The sequence below is a fragment of the Scyliorhinus canicula genome, chromosome 5 (assembly GCF_902713615.1).
Source record: "Scyliorhinus canicula chromosome 5, sScyCan1.1, whole genome shotgun sequence".
Classification (NCBI taxonomy): Eukaryota; Metazoa; Chordata; class Chondrichthyes; order Carcharhiniformes; family Scyliorhinidae; genus Scyliorhinus; species Scyliorhinus canicula.
Genome location: NC_052150.1, coordinates 121,547,352 through 121,570,143, shown reverse-complemented (window position 1 = coordinate 121,570,143; position 22,792 = coordinate 121,547,352). Strand labels below are relative to the sequence as shown.

At 55.7% G+C, this 22,792-nt stretch overlaps 1 long non-coding RNA gene across 1 annotated transcript in view; it reads right to left on the bottom strand.

Moving 5' to 3' along the window:
• Nucleotides 1-22,792, bottom strand: part of LOC119966227 — a 79,426-nt gene that overhangs the window by 55,455 nt on the left and 1,179 nt on the right. The gene's annotated exons all lie outside the window — the stretch shown is intronic.

The following is a 22,792-nucleotide window of genomic DNA, read 5'->3' as shown; positions in this document are numbered from 1 at the left end:
CACAGGTTGAGGTCGCACAGTCCCTGGCGGGAATGTCTAACTCCCTGGACTCCGTCTCTGCGAACCTTCGGATCCTGGTGGATACCATTGCAGGCCTCCAGGACTGGCAGCGCAGGTGTCGGTGGCGCAAAGGGGCACCTCCCCGCCCGCACCTCTGTCCCAAAGTGAGGCCCGGGGGCCACCGGGCTCCCCGAGGGAGGAGGAGGTTTCGGGGCCCGTCCCATTAACTCCATCACGGGACGTCCCGGAATTCTCGGCCTCCCCCCGTCCCATCCCTGGTGGATCGGGTGGACAGCAGGCAGAGCAGGGTGGCACAACGTCACCCAAGACGCCCGCAGAGCAGCCTGACCCATCAAGGCCGGGTCGCCCCAGGAAACGCTTGCCGAAGGAGAAACGAGTCAAAGGGGGCGATTCGCAGCAGTCCTCCTCCACTCCTGCTGTATCATCTGGGGACTCACTTAGACGTAATGTTAGGGCCTGTAAGGCAACAAAGTGAGACACAGAGTAAGTTGGCACGGGTGAAGGGCACAGTTTAGTTGTAGGGGCTAGGGCACCTGTAAATTTTTGTCCACATTAAACGCACTGTTCCACCTTACTTGTAATACCGTGTGATTGTTCCACAGCCACAGGAATCGTGATGGTGACCGAGTGTCGCTGGGGTTGATGAGCGGTGAAACTTCGGTGCCGGGTGTGCAGTCCCTGCCCCTCCCCCCACCCCCTCCCACAGCTAGCCCACGCGGGCACGTGATGGAGTGTCCGTGACGATCTCAGCGGTCACCAAGGTGGATGGTTCAGCTATTGCCATGGGTCAGACTCTCTCTAATGATTCTGAGCTCACAGCTCTTCGCAGAGCGGGCTGTCATCATTCCACATGGCACTGATCACACCCGCTGACACAGCCATCAATGTTGTGCCATATTGTCTGGACCCAGTGGTAAGGGTGATGTCGAAGTGGAGCAGTGTACACTGAGAGGGGGGGGGGGGGGGCGGTTGTGGTGGTGGCAGTTGTGTGTTGACCCTCTGCATGACTAGCAATGCAGGTGGTGGTTTGGTGTTCAGCGGGGACGTCGCATGCGACGCGTGAACCGTGCTGCCACCAAGGCGTCGCGTGCCCGCCGTCCTCGCCGGGTCCATCGTGCCGCCTCCTGGAAATCACCAGCACCTGGGTCGTGTCTGCATGCTGCGCCCACCACTCCACCAGCCTCCTCCTCCTCCCTCTCCTCCTCCTCCTCCTCCTCCTCTGTGCTGGCACCACTGCCACTTGCTTCTCCCTCCGCCTCCTGCAGCAGGTCATCTCCCCTCTGCATCGCGATGTTGTGCAGCGCACAGCAGACCACAACAATGCGAGCGACCCTGTCGGCCTGGTACTGCAGGGCCCCTCCGGAGCGGTGCAGGCACCTGAATCTCATCTTCAAGAGGCCAAGGCAGCGTTCCACCACACCCCTGGTTGCTGCATGGGCCTCATTGTATCGGGTTTCCACAATGGTCTGAGGCCTCCGTATAGGCGTCATCAGCCAAGACCTCAGCGGATAACCCCTGTCGCTTAGCAACCAGCCCCTCAGCCGGGGGGGGGACGTCCCTCAAACATCGCAGGGATGAACGACTGCGCCAGTATGTAGGAGTCATGCACACTCCCTGGGAACCTTGCACAGACGTTCATGATCCTCATGTGGGGGTCGCATACCACCTGGAAATTCATGGAGTATGTCCCACTCCTGTTTGTGAACACGTCCCTGTACCCTGCAGGCGGGCGCATGGGGACGTGAACATAATCGATTGCCCCCTGCACCATCGGAATCCCGGCCACGCTGGCAAATCCACGAGCTCGTGAGCCTTGAGTTGCTCGGTCCTCGGGAAAGATGATGTAGCGGTCCGCGATGGCATAGAGGGCGTCGGTCACATCCCGGATGCACCTGTGGACCGATGACTGGGAGATCCCGGAGAGGTCCCCGCTCGGAGACTGGAAGGAGCCGGTCGCATACAAGTTAAGAGCGACCGTCACCTTGATGCCTTGATGGCAACCGGGATCGCGTGTCCTCCCCCCGTTCCACGTGGGGCGAGGTGCACCACGAGGTGACAGATATGTATCACCGTCTGCCTACTCAGCCGGAGTCTCCTCCTGCAGGTGATGTCCATCATTGTTAGGAAAGAGATCCGGACACGGTACACCCTCGACCTTGGTCGTCGCCTCTGGTGCCGTAGCTGCACCCTCACTCTCTCCTCTTCCTCTTCCTCCTCCTCCCCCCCATGCTGCTCGACGACTGGCAACTCCTCGCCCCTTCCCTCTGCTGCTGCAGCTGTCCCTGCATCCACTGCGGGTTGAGGCTGTGGATGCTGCTCCATCTCCAAATACAATGCAGCGGCCCCAACCACTGCGCAGAACATAGCCGTTCTGTTCGCAGACATTGTGCTAACCTACAGAAGGGTGGTGGGGGCCAGAGAAACGGGACATGTTAGACGGAAGTTAGTCGACACCTCGGCCGCCGCCTGCCACGGGATACCTGTGTGTCCCAGTGGCCTGGTCGCGCTGCTGACACGCGGGCAGCCTAACCCTTGGTCACTTTCTGCATCCAACGGGCAGTTAACTACGTCCTCTTCACCGGTGCGTCAGTGGCCTGTGGCCGTAAGCCACAGGGCAACCAGCAGCCGTGTCCTTGTGACCGGCACGCCATGACATGGTGGCAGACATTTTGTTACAGGGTTGGACGGGTCACTCGCTCACTCTCTCCCTAACACCCCGCCCACTCCCACTCCCCCCCTCCATCTCCCCCACTCCCCACTCCATCTCCCCCACTCCCCCCTCCATCTCCCCCACTCCCCCCTCCTTCTCCCCCACACCCCCCTCCATCTCCCCCCTCCTTCCTCCATCTCCCCCACTCCCTCCCCGCTCTGGACCCCCCTCCCGTTCTCGGGGATTCCTTCCCCGTTGTGGCCAGACTCCAGCAGTGCGCTGAGCGGTGCGCTCACCTACTCGAAGCTGAACATCAAAAGCAGGTGTGTTGGCCGGCGTGAAAACAGTGCGTGATGACATCGGGACTTCGGCCCATCCGGGCCGGAGAATAGCGGGGGGCCAAAAAGTCGGGTTTCTGGTCGTGTCGGGGGGGCTTTCGAGGCCTTTGCCGGGAATCCCGACGTGTAGTTTGTGCGGGGTTCGGAGAATAGCGGGAGGGCGTCGGACCTGTGTCGCCGTAAGAATTTGCGCGGCCCGCTATTCTCCGAACCAGCGTGAGTGCGAAGAATCGCGCCACAAGTGCACGATTTCATGGAAAAGTTTCTCCGTGTGGTAGTGACTAGGGATAGCCGCAAACTTCCCACCGCTGGGCCTGATGAGGCTGACACCACTATAAAACTTTAATTGGTCCGCCGAACGAGGACCCACAGGCTTTATGCTGAAAATGATGGTCATACCGGCTGATTCGGTGGGGCCGTGCTCGCCAGCCCTCCACCAACAACGGAGAGCGGTACTTAAACCATTATTGCACAGTCAACCCCGCTCAGCTAGCAGTAATGCCGCCGAGAAGGCCATCCTCACGATTCAGGATGCCGACCTTGGCAGATTACTGGACATGATCGAAGCTGGACGGGATGCCCTGTTCCCCTGAGGGGCAAGGAGAGTCAGCCACAGGACAGCCAGTGCTGCCTGGCAGGACGTGTTAGCAGCTGTCAGCTTGGGGAGTATGACCAGGAGGACTGGCACCTAGTGCTGTAAGAAGATTAATGCCCCCTCCCATACTCCCCAATCCTCCCCCCACCTAGCGCATACGGGCCCTCTCCCCCCCCCCCCCCCCCCCCACATGCACAATCTGGTGAGCACCACAGTTTCTGCTGTACATCAGGTGGAGGTGGAAACTCCCAGGTGAGACAGTAGTCATAGATCTGCTGGATCCTAGACCCAGCTGGGTCCCAGTCAGATTCTGAGCCTCTGGACCTGGCTTACCTGGAGCTGATGCAGTCGCTAGATTCAGAGGGGGATATCAGCAACCCTCTAGTCGGTCCATGGCCAATTGAAAGAGGCCCAGATGTGGTATTATCATAACTATCAGCATTACAAGGGTTAATGTGGTACTATGAATAGCCCAGAGGGAGTTGCAGATACGACTATATAAAGCAATGATGCTGGACCTTAGGAGAGGAGTGTATGCAAGAGACAGCTTGTGAAAATCGTAAGAGCAGTTAGTGTGAGAAGGTTAGATTATAATTTATACCAGTTAGTGAGATTAGCAGTAGATGAGTTAGTTAGATGTTATTGATCAATTCTGTATTCTAAAAGGACTAAGTGTCAAAACCCAGTTTAGTAGTGTAAATAAAATCATAGCTTTGTTTAAGTAAAAGCTATACTGAGGGCTTTGTGGAACACTTCGCCAACCATCCTGATTAAGCAATACAAAGAAGACCACAATATATCAGGAGTCTATTCTTGAAAGAAACAGTAATTAGGTTAGTGTAGAATAGCATTGGAGATTGAAGAAAGCAATCCAGAAGCAAAAACTCAGAAAAAATCTACGGTAGAGACTGATCCGAAGATAGAAAGTCTCAAGAAGCCTGAAGACACATGGTAAACTATGCCAGAACTGGGCTTTCTTTAAGCAACAGTTTGAAGTCTTTATTTCTTCCTCCACGCTATAAAATGCATCAGACCAACGTAAGATAGCTCTCCTACTAAATTTGATTGGACCGCAAGCATTGGAGTTATTCAATTTGTTTGAATTCAGTTTAGATGAGGACAAAAGTAAATACAGCATGCTGCTACAAAAATGCTTGCTGTGAAAAAAATTCTAAAGAGCGCTACATGTTAAACAAACGGCTGCAGTTCAGAGCAGAGTCTGTAGATTCAGGCATCACAGATCTTAATCTCCGTGCGCATTACGGTGATTTTGCATCAAGCTCCGAGTCTATGCTGCGAGATAAAGTTCTATTCGGAATCAACAGAGAAAATTTTGAGAAAACCGGTGTAGTCGATTGAAGACGCTTTAAATATGTGTAAGGCCAGCGAACAGGCATTGAGCGAATATGCCAAATTTGTGGCTAAGGAAAAGAGCACAAAATCGATAAACGTGGATGACGCCATTAATGCTATGTCGCTGCAAAGAAAACTGCGTCTAAGTGGACACGCCCACAGTAAACATATTGTCCGGCGAGAGGGAAACTTTGTTCCAATTGTGGTAGACTGAACCACTTCGAAGCACAGTGTCATTTAGCACCAACTGTTCCAGTAACCAGATTTAAACAACATTATAGTGATGGCCATGGTATTCCACTCAACGTTATCTCTGACAGGCGCCGGAATGTGGCGACTAGGGGCTTTTCACAGTAACTTCATTGAAGCCTACTTGTGACAATAAGCGATTTTCATTTCATTTCATTTTCAATGGTCCATGTTTCTCGAGTTGGGAGTGGACACAGTTTGCAGAGCAATATAATTTCAACCACGTGATATCGAGCCCACTTTATCTGTAGTCTAATGGGAAAGCAGATAAAGGAGTAGGGATAATTAAGAGATAATTCCGCAAGGCGAGTGAAGATGGTCAAGACGTGTCATTAGCGTTGTTAGCATACCGAGCAACACCGTTATCAATGGGTCGCTCACCTGCTCAAATGTTGATGGGGAGAAGACTATGAACCACTTTACCACAAATCATCAGTCCAGAAACTGATAACAAGAAGATAAGTGAAAGAATTACAAAGACAAAAAAGAAGCAACAAGAGGTCTACAATAGACATACCAAGCCTCTAGCTCAGTTTTACGAAGGGGACTTTGTAAGGATTCAAAATCTAGAAGGTGGCTGGCTAAATCTTGCAAACGTTCTGAAACAGGTAGCACCTAGGTCCTACTTAGAAGAAACAGAACAAGGATCGCTGTTCGGGAGAAAGTACTTTGTGTCAAGCACAAGGTTCAATCGCAATGTGAAAAAGTTGTTCCACATGACAACATATTCATGGACATGGCCCTTCCAAATTCAAGTTTAGCACTAACACCGCGAGAAGATGGGATAGAGTAATCCAACGCCTTGAACACTCCACTGAGACGTTCGACCAGAAGAAGACGACCTCTAGAGAGAGCTTGTGATTGTAAATTTAACCTATATTCATCTATGTGATACAACTGTCATTACAAAAAATACTGTATTGTATGATAATGAGATAGTGATAGTTACTAGTTATTTAGAGAGCAATACGCCTACAAGGTCAAGTTAAAAGAAAATATCTTAACCACTGTAAGAATATTTTATTTCACAAAGAAAGGGGGACGTGGTATTATCATAACTATCAGCATTACAAAGGTTAATGTGACACCATGAATAGCCACTAGAGGGAGCTGCAGATACTATTAGATAAAGCTGTGATGCTAGACCTTCGGAGAGGAGTGTATGCAGGAGATAGCTAGTGAAGGTCATAAGAGCAGTTAGTGTGTGAAGGCTAGATTATAGCATATACCAGTTAGTGAAATTAGCAGCAGATGAGTGTAGCTGGATGTTATTGATCAATTTTGTATTCTAAAAGGACTAAGTGTCAAAACCCAGTTTTGTTGTGTAAATACAATCATAGCTTTGTTTCACAAAAGCTATACTGTGATTTTTGTGGAACACTATGTCAACCATCCTAAATAAGCAGCACAAAGAACACCACACCCGTAACCACAGGTGCAGGAGACGGTGCCAGCAATGCATGGCACCAGGGCCAACACTGCTCGGGTGACGATCGCAGTGGAGAGCTTGGTGCACTACATCGGCAACATGTGTGGAAATGTCCAAGCCATGGTTCAATCAGTAAAGGCCATGGCTGAGGGCCTCAACAGCATGTCCTAGTCGCTGGAGGACATGACCCAGTACCAGATGGACCTTGATGAGATGCTGTGGGGCATGTCCCAGTCTCTGGTGGACTTGCCGAGGGCTTCCAGAGCACCTCACGCTCATCAGGGGAAGTCACCCAGTCCCATGAGGGCCTAGCTGAGGGCACTGAGAGACATAAGATCATAAGATTTAGGAGCACAATTAGGCCATTCGGCCCATCGACTCCACTCTGCAATTCACGGCTGATACATTTCTCATCCCCCTTCTCCTGCCTTCTTCCCATAACTCCTGATCCCCCTATTAATCAAGAACCTATCTATCTCTAACTTAAAGACACTCAGTGACTTGGCCTCCACAGCCTTCTGCAACAATGAGTTCCACCCATTTGCCACCGTCTGGCTGAAGAAACTTCTCCTTATCTCAGTTTTAAAGAATCGTCCCTCCAGTCTGAAGCTGTGCCCTCAGGTTCTAGTCTCTCCTTTTGGAAACATCTTCTCCACATCCACTATGTAGGCCTCTCAGAAGTCTGTCAGTTTCAATGGAATCCCACCTCATTCTTTTAAACTCCATTGAGTACAGACCCAGCGTTTTCAACCGCTCCTTATATGACAAGTCCTTCATTCCAGGGGATCATTCTTGTGAACCTCCTCTGGACCGTTTCCAAGGCTAGCACATCTTTCCTTAGATACGGGGCCCAAAACTGCACACAATGGGCTGGATTCTCCGTAGCCCTTCGTAACGCGGGTTGCCTGCGAAAAAAAATCGGTGCTACTCACGCCGGCGTCGGGGCCTTCTTTAAGGCCGCTATTCTCCGTTCCCGGAGGAGCTAGCAGCTGACTGACGCTAAACGCGTCATGTTAATGCGCCCCGCAAGTGACGCGTCGGGCGACGTTATCAACGGCGCCCGGCGAACCCGGAAACAAATAGCGCTTTCGCCCACCCCCCGCCAGATGTGCGGACATGGCGTCCCGTAGACCAGCGCCGAGATTTCAGGATCGAGACCTGGAAGCGCTCCTGGACGCTGTAGAGGCCAGGAGGGAGGACCTCTACCCCCGAGATGGGCGCAGGCTCGCCCCGCGCCGACGTAGTCGTCTGTGGAGGGATGTCGCTGAGGTGGTCAGTTCTGCCAGAATCACCCCAAGGACAGGCACTCAGTGCCATAAGAAGATAAACGACCTCGTCAGGGCAGCCAGGGTGATTCCCCTCCCCGTGACATTGAAACCCAAACCTGACCTTCAGTCTGAACTGGACCTTGAACCTGACCTTCAGTCTGAACTTGACCTTGAACCTGACCTCCAGTCTGAACTTGACCTTGAACCTGACCTTCATTCTGAACTTGACCTTGAACCTGACCTACATTCTGAACTTGACCTTGAACCTGACCTTCATTCTGAACTTGACCTTGAACTTGACCTTCATTCTGAACTTGACCTTGAACCTGACCTTCATTCTGAACTTGACCTTGAACCTGACCTTCATTCTGACCTTGACCTTGAACCTGACCTCCAGTCTGAACTTGACCTTGAACCTGACCTTCATTCTGAACTTGACCTTGAACCTGACCTCCAGTCTGAACTTGACCTTGAACCTGACCTTCATTCTGAACTTGACCTTGAACCTGACCTCCAGTCTGAACTTGACCTTGAACCTGACCTTCATTCTGAACTTGACATTGAACCTGACCTCCAGTCTGAACTTGACCTTGAACCTGACCTCCAGTCTGACCTGGTCACCATCCCTAATGTGTCATCACCGTTGCCAGGGGATATGGGCTGGTGACTGATATGAACCGACCCAAGGACATTGAGCTGATTATGACTGCTCTGATGACGATTCCTTGGAGTGGGGCCCGTGACGCTGAACCTCTGAACACCGGCTGGAATCTGTCTCCTTCCTTGTCCAGGGAACAGGTTGTCCCAACTCTCCTGCATGGCATTCAGCTGTGTCTGTAGCTCTACAGTTGCGAATGTCGGTGCAACTCTTTAAGGTCCTATTTCCTGGCTCCCCAAGTGTGTGGGGAGAGGAATGCTTATAGGCAGTACAAACTAATCAAGCTCTCGGGTGCCAGTCAGGACTGAACCAAATTCAATGTCTGCCTGAGTTAGAATAGCTAGATTTCCACTGGGCACCGGTGCTGGCCCCTTTGCACGTCCTTAAAGGCTTCGACACTGGCGCTTCTATCAGGACACTACATCAACACCAATTCATTTCCAGCATCTGCTTTTAGAAACCATGATGAGGTTGACATTGCTATTTATATTCATGAGGGAAGTGGAATCGCTTCTGCCATAATCGTGGACGACACATCAACTGGTGTGAAGGCACAAGTCTACAAAGGAATTTGGACAGATTAAGTTAGTTAGCCAACAAATGGCAGACGGGATATAAATAAGTAAAATATAACGTTCAGAACTACGGTAGGAGGAATAAATGAGCTGCATATGATTAACATGGAGAAAGAGTGCTGAAAGCTGCAAAACCGTTGGATCTGGGGGTCTCCAAGCATTAAAGAAAAAAAGCTAGCATGCAGTAAACTAGATTATTGGGAAAGCAAATTGAATATTGGTTTCGTGTCTAACACTGTTGTTGCTACATCTGCTACCCACCCTTCAACAGGAGAAGCTTTCGTTCAACAGGAGGTCTCGAGCGAGTGGTGGGGGCAGTGCAGAGGAGAGACCACTCACGGTCCACGAGGAGAGGGCCCTGGAGATGGCAGGAGGACCCGAGGACCGGGCGTTTGGCAACGCAGAGGTCGGCGGCCCGTGAGCAAGTGAGCCACCCACGGCCCTTCCCCCTCTCTCATACCCCCCCCCCCCAATCCCCTCTCCCCATATCCCCTGATCTGAGTGCTTAACCATGCTGTCTTGTGTCTTGAAGGTCCAGACATCGAGGCACCCGTCACCGCGGATGCCCCCCGCCCGCAGGATGCCCCACTGAGACCACAGGAGAGGGAGCGACCCGGCCCCTCTGGCCTGCAACGGCCACAGGATGCCCCGGTGCGGCAGAGGAGACGTGTGGTCATCTGTCATGTACGCTCGCGTGACGGGCGCATCCGACGACGAGTGCTGAGAAGACGCCGCGATGAGGGGATAAGCCAGAGGCCCCCGACGCACAGACAAATGGACACCCAAGGGCAGGACACTGCCACCCAGGACAGTGGACGGGCCCCACAGATGGGGGAACCCCAGCCGTTATCAGACAGCCAATCGGACAATGCGCACAGTTTACCGGCACAGCTTTCTCCAGCACGCTGCACCATCGCAGACACACTCACCCCGGCTGGGCTTTTTAGTGATGATTCCTTAGGGTCACTCGCTGGTGAGCACCACACTGTCGTCCCAGTGCAGCAGGTGGAGGTAGGAGCGGCAGAGGGGCCGGGTGGTCGGAGGGCATCCTGGCGCAAGCAGACATCTGCCGCCCAGACTGGTCCTGGGTTCCTGGAGTCAACGGACCCACCCATAGACCCCATGCAATCAACAAACCTGGGTCCAAGGAAGAGGGTGAGGGCCGGCTTGCAGCTGATGCACACGCAGGTGGAGGAGTCCAACCGTGTCCAGGTGCAGGAAGTCGTGCCGCTCATACGTGCCACCCATACCGAAACCGCACGGGTGCCGTCCGCGGTCGAGGCAATGGGTGCAACTGTGTCTGACATGGGTCGCAGTATTCAGGCTCTGGAGCTGTCCGTGCAGGCGGCGTCCGTGTCCCAGGACGTGGCTTCCCACTCACTGGAAGCCATGAACCAGACACAGCGGATGATTGCTGAGGCATTAAACGTTGTGGCTCTGTGTCATCAGGCCATGGTGCAGTCTCAGCAGTCCATCGCTGAGGGCATGAGTGTCATTATCAATCACCTCTCCGGCGTCTCCGACACACAAAGAGGGATGGTCAACTCCCTCAGCTCCATGGCTGCAGCTCTGAGGACCCTTGTCAGTACCAGCACGGGCCTCCAGGACTGGCAGCGCCAGGTGCCGGGGGAGCGTCGGATGGCTGTTCCAGATGCACCCCCGACCCATGTAGAGGCCCGGGGGCCATCGGGCACCCCGAGGGAGGAGGAGGTGCTGTGCTCTGTACCGGGTCCCCCTGTAGAGGAGGTCCCGGAACACCGCGCTACCTCGGACTCCCCCCCTTCCATCCCAGGTGCATCTGGTGGGCAGCGGGTAAGACAGGCTGGCAGCTCGCCATCCCAGTCACCCGAGCCGCGGCCTGGCCCATCTAGGCCGGGCCGCCCCAGGAAACGTCCGCTAAACGGATCCAAAGTCACAGGGCTGGAATCGCAGGAGTCCACCTCCAGTCCTGCTGTACTGTCTGGGGAAGCACCTAGACGTAGTAAAAGGGTCCGTAAAAGCAAGATAGTAGACACTTAGTAAGTTGGCACGGGTGAAGGGCACAGTAGATTCAGGGTCTAGGGCACATGTTTGAACTGTTTGTTATTAAAATCACTAACGCACCTACAGAGGCTGCCTTTGTGTTCTGTCCGATGCGTGTCATGTAGGTTGAGTGCCAGTGTGTGTGGAGGGTCTGATGTCGGCCTCAGGTGAGTGTGCCCCCCCCCCCCCCTTCACCTTGCCCGCCCTCTCAATCCCTCTGGGCAGAGGATGTGACCGAGCGCTGCAGTGTGACGGCCGCATGCAGGGATGGTCCGGAAGGCTGGTGGTACTGTGGCCATGGGTCAGACATTGAGCGACGAAATGGAGCCAGGAGCTCATCGCAGTGCGTGACGTCATCATCCTCCATGGACAGCAGTAGACACGCTTCCATCGGCAACCGTGTGATGACTGCCCATTGTGTCGCAGTGGATGTGCAATGGAGGGGTGTTGTACTTTCAGGTGATGTGGGAATGGTTGGTGAGGTGTTGGAACTTGGTGCATGGTTAGTGAGGGGGAGTGAGGGTGTTGGGCGGGTGAGGGGGAGTCAGAGTGTTGGGTGGGTGGGTGGGGGGGGGGTTGAGGGTGATCGGATGTTGCAAAGGCGTGTGGAACGTCGCCATACTTGCAGAATCGCTACCACCCTAGTCTGTGAACTGGCCAGCTATCAGCCTGTCCCGTGCTCGCTGGCCTAGACGGTGAGGTCGGGCGGCCACCCGCCAATGATCTGCCCGTCTGCCCTGACCATTGCCCCCATCTCCCTCGTCTGGGGAAGTCTGCGGCTCTTCCTCCCGCTCCTCCACTCCCCCCTCCTCTGTCTGCGGCACATCACCCCTCTGCTGGGCGATGTTGTGCAGGACACAACACACCACAATGATGCGGCCGATCCTATCTGGCGGGTACTGGAGGGCCCCCCCAGAGATGTCCAAGCACCGGAATCGCGACTTGAGGATCCCGAAGCACCTCTCAATTAGACCCCTGGTCGCTGCATGGGCATCGTTGTATGTATTGTCTGCGTCAGTCTGTGGCCTCCGTACAGGCGTCATCAGCCACGTCCGCAACGGGTAACCCCTATCTCCCAGCAACCAGCCCCTCATCCGGCGGTGGCGTCCCTCGAACATTCCAGGGATGTTCGACCGCGACAACACGTATGAGTCATGAACACTTCCCGGGAACCGTGCGCAAACGTGCATGATTATCATGCGGTGGTCGCAGACCACTTGGGTGTTCACAGAATATGTCCCTTTCCTGTTTGTGAAGACGGCCCTGTCTTCTGCAGGTGGCCGCACGGCTACGTGCATCCCATCGATCAACCCTTGGACCATGGGAAAACCAGCAATGGCGGAGAACCCCACGGCCCGGGCATCCTGGTTCGCCTGGTCCATGGGGAAGCGGATGTAGCGGTCCACGATGGCATAAAGGGCGTCTGTCACTGCCCGGATGCACCGGTGCACCGATGCCTGTGAGATGCCAGACAGGTCCCCAGTCGGCGCCTGGAATGAGCCCGTGGCGTAAAAGTTGAGGGCCACTGTAACCTTGAGTGACACGGGGAGAGGATGTCCTCCCCCAGTGCCACGCGGTGCCAGGTGAGCCATCAGGTTGCATATGTGTGCCACGGTTTCAGGGCTCATCCGGAGTCTCCTCCTGCATGCCCGGTCTGTGAGTTCCAGGAACGATGAAAGGGATCTGTACACACGGGGCCTCCTCAGACGTCTCCGTCTATGTGCCGCCGCAACGTTCTCCTCCCCCTCCTCGTTCTCTTCCTCCTCCTCCTCCTCCTCCTCCTCGTTCTCCTCCTCCTCCTCCTCCTCGTTCTCCTCCTCCTCCTCCTCCTCCTCCTCCAGGGCGACTTGTACAATCGCGGATGCAACTACGGCGGCCAACATCACAGGCTGATTGAAAAACATGGCCTGCAGGGGGGTGGGGGGTTGTGGCAGGGAAGACAACCATGTCATCACTGCCCTCATCACCCACCCCAACCACAACAACCCCCCCCCCCCCATCCATCCCCCCCCCCCAATCTACCAGCACTAAAGTAATTGATTGATCTCTCTCTCTTAACAAACACCTCCCCTCCCAATCGACCGGCACTCAAGGTAAGTGATTGATCTCTCTATTCCCAACACCCCCACCTCCCCACCCCTCTCTCCCCTACCTCCTCCCCATCCCCTATCCCACCACCGCTCCCCCCACCGCGCGCTCCAATGCCTCCAATACCGCCCCCCCACCGCGCTCCAATACCGCCCCCCCACCGCGCTCCAATGCCGCCCCCCCCACCGCCCCCCCACCGCTCCCCCCACCGCTCCCCCCACCGCGCACTCCAATGCCTCCAATGCCGCCCCCCCACCGCGCTCCAATACCGCCCCCCCACCGCGCTCCAATGCCGCCCCCCCCACCGCTCCCACCACCGCTCCCCCCACCGCGCGCTCCAATGCCTCCAATGCCGCCCCCCCACCGCGCTCCAATACCGCCCCCCACCGCGCTCCAAGACCGCTCCCCCCACCGCGCTCCAATGCCGCCCCCCCCACCGCTCCCCCCCACCGCGCTCCAATGCCGCTACCCACCCCACGCGCATTCACCCCCGACACTGAACGGCGTCAACCAACATCAATGGTTGACGCCGTTTTAAACCAACTTTGATTTGCGCCGACGTGACCCGTGGCCACGTCGGCGGGACTTCGGCCCATCCGGGCCGGAGATTTAAGGTCAGTGCAAAAATAATGAAATCCCGCCGGCGCCAGCCGTTTTCACAGGCTGCCGGCGGGATTTGCACAACGCCGGTTTATGGCCGGCGGGAGAATTGAAAAACCTGCGGGAGCGGAAATAACGCCGCTTCCCGCCAATTCTCCGACCCTGCGTGGGGTCGGAGAATTTCGCCCAATATTCCAAATGGGGTGTGACCAAGCCTTATACAGCCTCAGAAGTACATTCCTGGGGCGAAATTCTCACGTGGGTCGCGTCGGCGAAAATCACAGTTGATTTAAAACGGCGTCAACCATTGATGATGGTTGACGCCGTTCAGTGTCGGGGGGGTGGGTTGCGGCATGCGGGGGGGGGGGGTGGGTTGCGGCATCGGGGGGGGTGTGGGTTGCGGCATCGGGGGGGGGGTGGGTTGCGGCATCGGGGGGGGTGGGTTGCAGCATCAGGGGGTTGCGGCATCGGGGGAGTGGGTTGCGGCATCGGGGGGTTGCGGCCATCGGGGGGGCATCGGGGGAGTGGATTGCGGCATCGGGGGGTTGCGGCCATCGGGGGGGCATCGGAGGAGTGGGTTGCGGCATCGGGGGGGTTTGGGGGCAGCGGCGGGCAGAGAGGGGGGGCGACGGATGCCCGGGGCCAACGCACCGTCGCCCCCCCCCCTGTATGCCGCTGCCCCCTACCCCAACCACCCCCCCCCTCACCACCCCTACCTCCCTCCAAAGCCCCTACCCCCTTCACCACCCCTACCCCCCCCCAACGCCGCACCCCCCCCCACTAACGGAGGAAGGAAGGGGGGGGGGAGGAGGAAGGAAGGGGGGGGGAGGAAGAAGGGGGGGGAGGAGGAGAGAGGGGGGGAGGAGGAGGAGAGAGGGGGGGGGAGGAGGAGAGAGGGGGGGAGGAGAGAGGGGGGGAGGAGGAGAGGGGGGGGAGGAGGAGAGAGGGGGGGAGGAGGAGAGAGGGGGGGGAGGAGGAGAGAGGGGGGGAGGAGGAGAGAGGGGGGGAGGAGGAGAGAGGGGGGGAGGAGGAGAGAGGGGGGGAGGAGGAGAGAGGGGGGGGGAGGAGGAGAGGAGGGGGGGGGGAGGAGGAGAGAGGGGGGGTGTGGGTACCGGCCTTCAGAGGGAGGGGGACAGGGACGGGGTGTGGGTACCGGCGTTGGGGGGGGACCCGGCGTTGAGGGGGGGGGACCTGGGGGGGGACACCTGGGGGGGGGGACCCGGCGTTGAGGGGGGGGGCCCGGCGGTGAGGGGGGGGGGGGACCCGGCGTTGGGGGGGGGGGACCCAGCGTTGAGGGGAGGGGGACCCGGCGTTGAGGGGGGGGGACCCGGCGTTGGGGGGGGGGGACCCGGCGTTGAGGGGGGGGGACCCGGCGTTGAGGGGGGGGGGGGACACCTGGGGGGGGGACCCGGCGTTGAGGGGGGGGGACCCGGCGTTGAGGGGGGGGGGGACCCGGCGTTGAGGGGGGGGACCCGGCGTTGAGGGGGGGGGGGGAGAGACCCGGCGTTGAGGGGGGGGTGTTGCGGCGTTGCGAGAGATGGGGGGCGGCGTTGGAGGGGGGTGGGGGTGGTGGGGAGGGGGGTGGGGGTGGTGGGGAGGGGGGTGGTGGGGAGGGGGGTGGGGGTGGTGGGGAGGGAGGTAGGGGTGGTGGGGAGGGAGGTAGGGGTGGTGGGGAGGGAGGTAGGAGTGGTGGGGAGGGAGGTGGGGTGGTGGGGAGGCATGTAGGGGTGGTGAGGTAGGGGTGGTGAGGGGGGGTTGGGGTAGGGGGCAGCGGCGTACAGAGGGGGGGGCGACGGTGCGTTGGCCCCGGGCATCCGTCGCCCCCCCTCTCTGCCCGCCGCTTCCCCAAACCCCCCCCCCCCTTTGCCAACACCCCCCCCCCCAAAATGCCGGGTCTCACACCCCCCCCCAAAATGCCGGGTCTCACCCACCCCCCCACCCCCAAAATGGCGGGTCTCACACACCCCCCCCCCCAAAATGCCGGGTCTCACCACCACCCCCCCCCCCAAAATGCCGGGGTATCACCACCAGCCCCCCCCCCCTCCCCAAAATGCCGGGTCTCACCACCACCCACCCCCCCCCCAAATGCCGGGGGTCTCACCACCACCCACCCCCCCCAAAATGCCGGGTCTCACCCCCCCCCCCCAAAATGCCGGGTCTCACCACCACCCCCCCCCCCCCCAAATGCCGGGGTTCTCATCACCACCCCCCCACCCCAAAATGCCGGGTCTCACCACCACCCCCCCCAAAATGCCGGGTCTCACCACCACCCCCCCCCCCAAAATGCCGGGTCTCCCCACCACCCCCCCCCAAAAATGCCGGGTCTCACCACCACCCCCCCCCCCCCCCAAAATGCCGGGTCTCACCCACCACCCCCCCCCCCAAAATGCCGGGTCTCACCACCACCCCGCCCCCCCCCAAAATGCCGGGTCTCACCACCACAACCCCCCCCCCCAAATGCCGGGTCTCACCACCACCACCCCCCCCCCCAAATGCCGGGTCTCACCACCACCACCTCCCCCCCCCCCCCCAAAATGCCTGGGTCTGTCTCTCTCCTCCTCCTCCTCCAAAAAACGCCGGGTCTCACCACTTCCGCAGCTGGTGAAACTGACGCGTATCACGTCAGTCAGCTGCTAGCCCTCCCGGGACCGGAGATTGCCAGCTTAAAAGAAGGCCCGGACGCCGGAGTCATGCACACCGATTTTTTTCGCAGGCAACCCGCGTTACGAAGGCCTACGGAGAATCCAGCCCCTGGTCTTGTACTCTAGCTCTCTTGACATGAGTGCTAACATTGTATTTGACTTCCTAACTGCCAACTGAACCTGCATGTTAACCTTAAGAGAATCTGGAACTAGGACTCCTAAGTCCCTTTGTGCTTCTGATTTCCGATGCCTTTTCCCATTTTCCCATGGAAAATAATCTATACCTCTATTCTTCTTAACAAAGTGCACAACCTCACACTTTTCCACATTGTATTCCATCTGCCACTTTTTGCCCACTCCCCCAGTCTATCCAGGTCATTCTGCAGTTTCTCTGATTCCTCAACAAAAGCTGTCTCTCTCTACATATCATTATATCATCTGCAAACGTAGTAATAGTTCATTCTTCAAGATCGTTAATGCATATCGTGAATAGCTGTGGTCCCAACACTGATCTCTGTGCTACACCACTAGTCACCAGCTGCAATTCTGAAAGTTGAAACTGACAGACTTCTGAGAGGCCTACATAGTGGATGTGGAGAAGATGTTTCCAAAAGGAGAAACTAGAAAATGAGGGCACAGCTTCAGACCTATTTATACCCACTCTCTGCCTCTGCCAGTCAGCCAATCCATTATCCATACCAGTACCTTGCCGCTAACACCATGGGCTCTTATCCAGTCTCAGGTGTCCCAAATCTCAGGTGGACATAGCTGAGGCACTGCAGAGCATGCCCTGGTCGCAGGTGGGCATTGCCAGGGTGCTCCAGAACATGTCCAGTCACTGAGGAACATCAGCGAGGATGTCAATACTGTGCTGCAGACGTTGGGAAGCCAGAAAGGCTGGCAGAGCCAGATGTCGTAGGGGCAGCCGGGGCTTGATCCAGCTGCCCTGCAATTCTGGGTTAACCCCAGGTCCTACAGGAACCAACTGGGAGGAGATATCGCTGGGTGCCAACCCGGAGCCACCCTATGGAGTGGCCACCGGGGCCACCTGCTCCCCGAGACCCACCTCACCGACAACGACATGTCTCGAAGTCAGCACCAGGGGCAGGGCAACGCAGCAGGGCATGTACCGCCGGCAAGTGCGCCAGGGCCCTCTGGCCCCAGATCCTCCAGAGGATGCCCATCAAAGGCATCAAAGGCCATGGGATGCTTTAGGAAGAAGGCTGCATCCACCTCTGATGTGCATCCTGGGGACACACCTGGGGATACGCAGTGATAGAGCACAGAAGGTTAAAAAGGTATCAAATCACAGAGAGGACACGGGAGGGGGTGTGGAGAGGCTAAGGGGGGATTGGGTACATTGTGTAGGGTGGGAGGAGGCTGGCACCATCAGGGGATCAGGGCAGTTGGGGACACATCTTTGTTAATTCATAAAAATCATTGACCACAACCAACATGACACCTCTGGTGTTTTCTGACGCAATGTGGGTGGAGCACCGATCCCATGTCCAATCTCAACAGATGTAGATGTCTTGGACACCTTTTCCTAGTCCAAACCCCCCACCCCAACCCCAGCACATCATGTGAAGGTGATGGATGTGAGCGAGCACTCAGCAGACAGGCAGGGATCAGACTATGACATGGAATGATAAGCACCAGCGCTCAGTCTCAGTTAGTCCCCCTGCCCTCGACAGTAACTTGCTGACATTGTCGACACAGTCCCACCACCCTGGAGTGGGGGTTACACACACTGTGGGTGTGGAATGGTCAGGGGGTGGGAGAGTGAATAGGGGGGGAGGGGGAAGCTGAAGGATGGGAGGAAATTGGGTGGGAACTGGGGTGGGGGTGGTTTTGCAGAGGGGGAATGATGGACGAGGCCTCGTCCAATGTGAAGCGGGTGAGGATGAGGTCATCCCTGATCCTCCCCATGCTCATCCTCCAACCCCTCCTGGTCTGGTGCCTCCTTGTCCTCGTCCTCCTCCACAGATGTGGCCACAAGATCCGCCCCCACCCCCCTCCCACCTTCCACCTCCAGCAACTTGCCAGTTTATGGAGGACAGCAGACCACCACAAACCAGGCGACCATCTGCGGGGTGTACTGCAGGGCACCACCTGTGTGGTTGAGGCATCAGAAACACATTTTGAGGAGTCCGATGCACCGCTCAATGGCAGCCCAGGTGGCTGCATAGGTCTTGTTGTATCAGGTCACCGGACTGGTCACCGACCTCCATACTGGCGTCACTGGCCAGGTCCTCAGTGCGTACCGCTTATCCCCAAGAGCCAACCAGCCATCCTGGTCCTCGAAAAGGCCGGGAATGTCTGACTGCCCCAGGATGTACCTGTCATGTGCACTACTCCCTGGGAAGTGTGCAAACATGTGCATGATCTTCAAGATTGCACACGAGCTGGACGATCAGGAAATGGAACCCCTCTCTGTTAATGAAGGGCACTCCCAGAGGGCACAGTGAGGGAAAGACGACATGCATGCCATCTATTAACCCCTGGACCTGGGCATCCTGTTGATGGAGAGAATCCTGCTGCCTGGGCATTCTGTTGGATCTGGTCCATGCAAATTTTACATTCTTCGCTGCCCGGGCAAACAGGGCATCAATGACCTCACAAATACACTTATGGATTATTGCTTGTGATGTGCAACACAAGTCCTCGCTTGAGCCCTGGAATGACCTTGAGGTACAGACGTTCAGGGCTGCGGTGACCTTTACAGCCACCGGGAGCAGGCATCCTCCTCCTTGTTGCGGCAGAGTCTTCTGCGGCACATGCTGTCCATCATCCTCTCGAAAGATCAGTGATGCCTGTACACCTTGGGCCGTCGTGGGCCTCCCCCTTCTGGATCCCTCCCTGGCCTGATTGTCGGCTGGGTCCTCAGAGTGTGGGGTGGGGCCCTGCACATGGGCCACCATCTCGAGTCTCTGCTGACCCTGCTGCCACCATTTTCTCCTGTGTCTGGCCACCTGGCCTTCCAGCAACACCATGAGGGCAGCTTCCTCAGGGTCAATGATTTCATCCATCTCGGGTAATATCTGCATGGAATTGGAGAAGGTGAGGGACTGACAAACAGCTGTGACTTCCACCCCGGGACCCTGCAGCCCACCGTTTGTTCCCACCCCCCCCCCCCCCCCCCCCACCAGGCATGCGGGGGGCCCTGGTACCAGTCCTTTCCCTGGTGCACACACTCACTCTCTGGTTGTGGAGATATCCCTGGTGTTAGGGCCCAGCCCCTTGTTGTTCAGATGTTGTGCACTGTGTCCCGTGGTGTTGCCTCCCGCAGTGTTCTAGTGCAATCGCGAGGCATCACGGTCTGATTGGGATCATAGACAATACCCGTGGGGATCCACGATTGTACGCAAGTGGATAGAAATCGGCGAGGCCAAAAATTGGTTACATGCCAATGTGAATTTCCTGCGGCATCTTCTGTTGGTGCCCGTTATAATGGGTTGGGAAACCTCCATAATATGCGGCTCACCTCTGTAGATATCAGTGCACACAGCCTTCTGATGTAATGGGTAGAGGTCCATGTGTGGTATGGACATTTCACAAATGATGGGCACAGTGGAGGAGGGTCAGAATGTCCACCACCACAATAATTGGATCCTGGATTATTTAAGGAGGCTGGAGAATAGCAGGAGGTAGCTCTTCTTTCACATCATGAGGCTTGGGGTAAATTGTAGGAATACAGACAATGAGCGAGGGAGCGTCGAACTTGGTCTAACATCCCAGTTCTATGGCAAGGAGGAAAATTAAAAGGAGCATCAGTTCTGTCTGGGATGGGTATGAGGCAGTGTGGGAGGATTGCTATGCCGAGCTATTGGGCCCTTTCTAAGGATGCACTGTCACTTGTTTGTTCCACCACACTGAATAGTATTGAGTCAGTTACAGAGAGAGCCCTCAGTGCCCAGGAAGCAAGTGAAAGACATTTCCTTTAGCACTGTTAAAAAGATAGACAGAACTCAACAGCTTCACAGTAAATACTCAAAATCGACAGAATATAAGGTGAGAATGCAGCCTTGGAGAGTAAAGGTGATAACGAAGGCGGCACTGGTGCATCATATCTGCCATCCCATCAATGAAGGGCAGTCGTAGGTTCACAATGAATGTCATTTATCACTGGCCAAACAGCTTCCACTCATTGACCATGTGCAACTAAAAGGCCATTGGTATGCCACTTAAAAGAATGGAGAACAGAGCTACTTTGGTTCAATTCACACTTATCCTTATCACACCCTGTGCACCCCAGCCCCATAGGGCTCTAGGTGTCAAATCTCTGGAATGGCATTTTGATTACCTCAAAATGCGTGCTGGCATCTCAGCAGCAAAGGCTGCATCGGGCAATATAACTAAGGCAGCCAAAGCTCTACAGCCCAACATTTTGCACAGGTTTCAAAATCAGAGCTTCATGTTCTGCACTCTTTAATCATTGTTGTTTTCAATGTTTCATTTCAAATGCTGCATTTCTCAGTGTCCTCATTCAATGGAGGAGGTGAAAGTGAGAGGCCAGAGCATCAACAGAAGGGTGAGAAGGAGAGACCCAGACAGTGGAGGTGACTTGCCAGACCAAGGATTTATGGTCAAAGACTATCCTACTTACAAATAGGTGGGAGGCAGTGTTGGGCATACCAGCTATCTCAGGCTTCCCAAGGCTGCAGGGTGCAATATATTACAACCAGGTAGCTGTGTGGGTTCCCTGGCTACAGCCCTAATGTTTATAAACCGTTTATAAAGGGCTACCACTGCATCAATGTGCAACTGATTGTGGAGGAGCCAGAACATGGCTGTTTGGGAATAAGAGGTGTCCCATTTAAACTCTAGCTAATGCCTCCTCTGCGTCACTCTCAAAGTCAGGCCAAGTAAATGAACAACATTGCTCACAGCTCCACACACTTCCTTACAAAACAGACTTCTGAAGATGCACTTCAGATGCTTGGGCCTTTCTGGTGACTCTCTGCAATACGCTCCGGAGAGAGTTTCCCACATGATTGCAGTGTGCTGTGACCTTCACAATCTGGCTCTGCAAAGAGATGACTCCTAACCTGAGGATGAACTGGAGGAGGATGAGAACTCATTGGAAGTTGAAGAGGTGGGGATCCCGGGAGCCGAGGGGCCTGCTGAGGGACATTATGAACACATTGATGCCATGGAGGATAGAGCACAGTGAGAAGTCTTACAACACCAGGTTAAAGTCAAACAGGTTTGTTTCAAATCACTAGCTTTCAGAGCGCAGCTCCTTATTCAGGTGAATGAAGAGTTATGTTCCTGAAACATATATATATATTGACAAATTCAAAGATGCAAGACAATGCTTTAAATGCAAGCATTTGCAGGTAATTAAGTCTTTACAGATCCAGAGATAGGGGTAACCCTAGATTAAAGAGGTGTGAATTGTCTCAAGCCAGGACAGTTGGTAGGATTTTGCAAGTCCACGCCATGGTGGGGAATGAATGTCATGCGACATGAATCCAAGGTCCCGGTTGAGGCCGTACTCATGTGTGCGGAACTTGGCTATACGTTTCTGGAGGATAGAATCAAAGAATTTACAGTACAGAAGGAGGCTATTCGGCCCATTGAGTCTGCACCGGCCCTTGGAAAGAGCACACCACTTAAGCCCACGCCTCCACCCCAACCCCATAACCTAGCAACCCCACCTAACCTTTGTTTGGGGACATTAAGGGCAATTCATCATAGCCAATCCACCTAACCTGCACATCTTTGGACTGTGGGAGAAAACCGGAGCACCCGGAGGAAACCCACGCAAACACGGGGAGAACGTGCAGACTCCGCACAGACAGTGACCCAAGCCAGGAATTTAACCTGGGTTCTGTAGCTGTGAAGCAACAGTTTTGCCCACTGTGCTACAGTGCTGCCCACAAGGTTAAATCACCACAAAATTATTAATAAGTAAATCAAGATTAATTTCCCCATTATAGCCTTCTGCTTTTTTGTATTTCAGTTTAAAGAATTTAAAAGTTTGGCAAGTCAGGTTCTAAAACATCAACATTCCCCCATCCCCAATTCTCCACAAACGTTGCCCAAACTGCCAAATATTTCCAGCCTGTGTCTTATCTGTCTCTTGGCAGAGTTTAAGCTGGTCTGGTCACCCACATCAATGATATCGGCCGGGATTCTCCAAAATCCCGGCAAAGTGTTGACACCGGCGTAAACACCAAAGTGTTTCACGCCGGCGTCAACGGGACTCTTGGCCCAGTGATTCAGTGGCCTACAGGGGGCCAGCACGGCGCTGGAGTGCTACACTGCCGGCGCAGGTCCACGCATGCATGCGGCAGCCGTT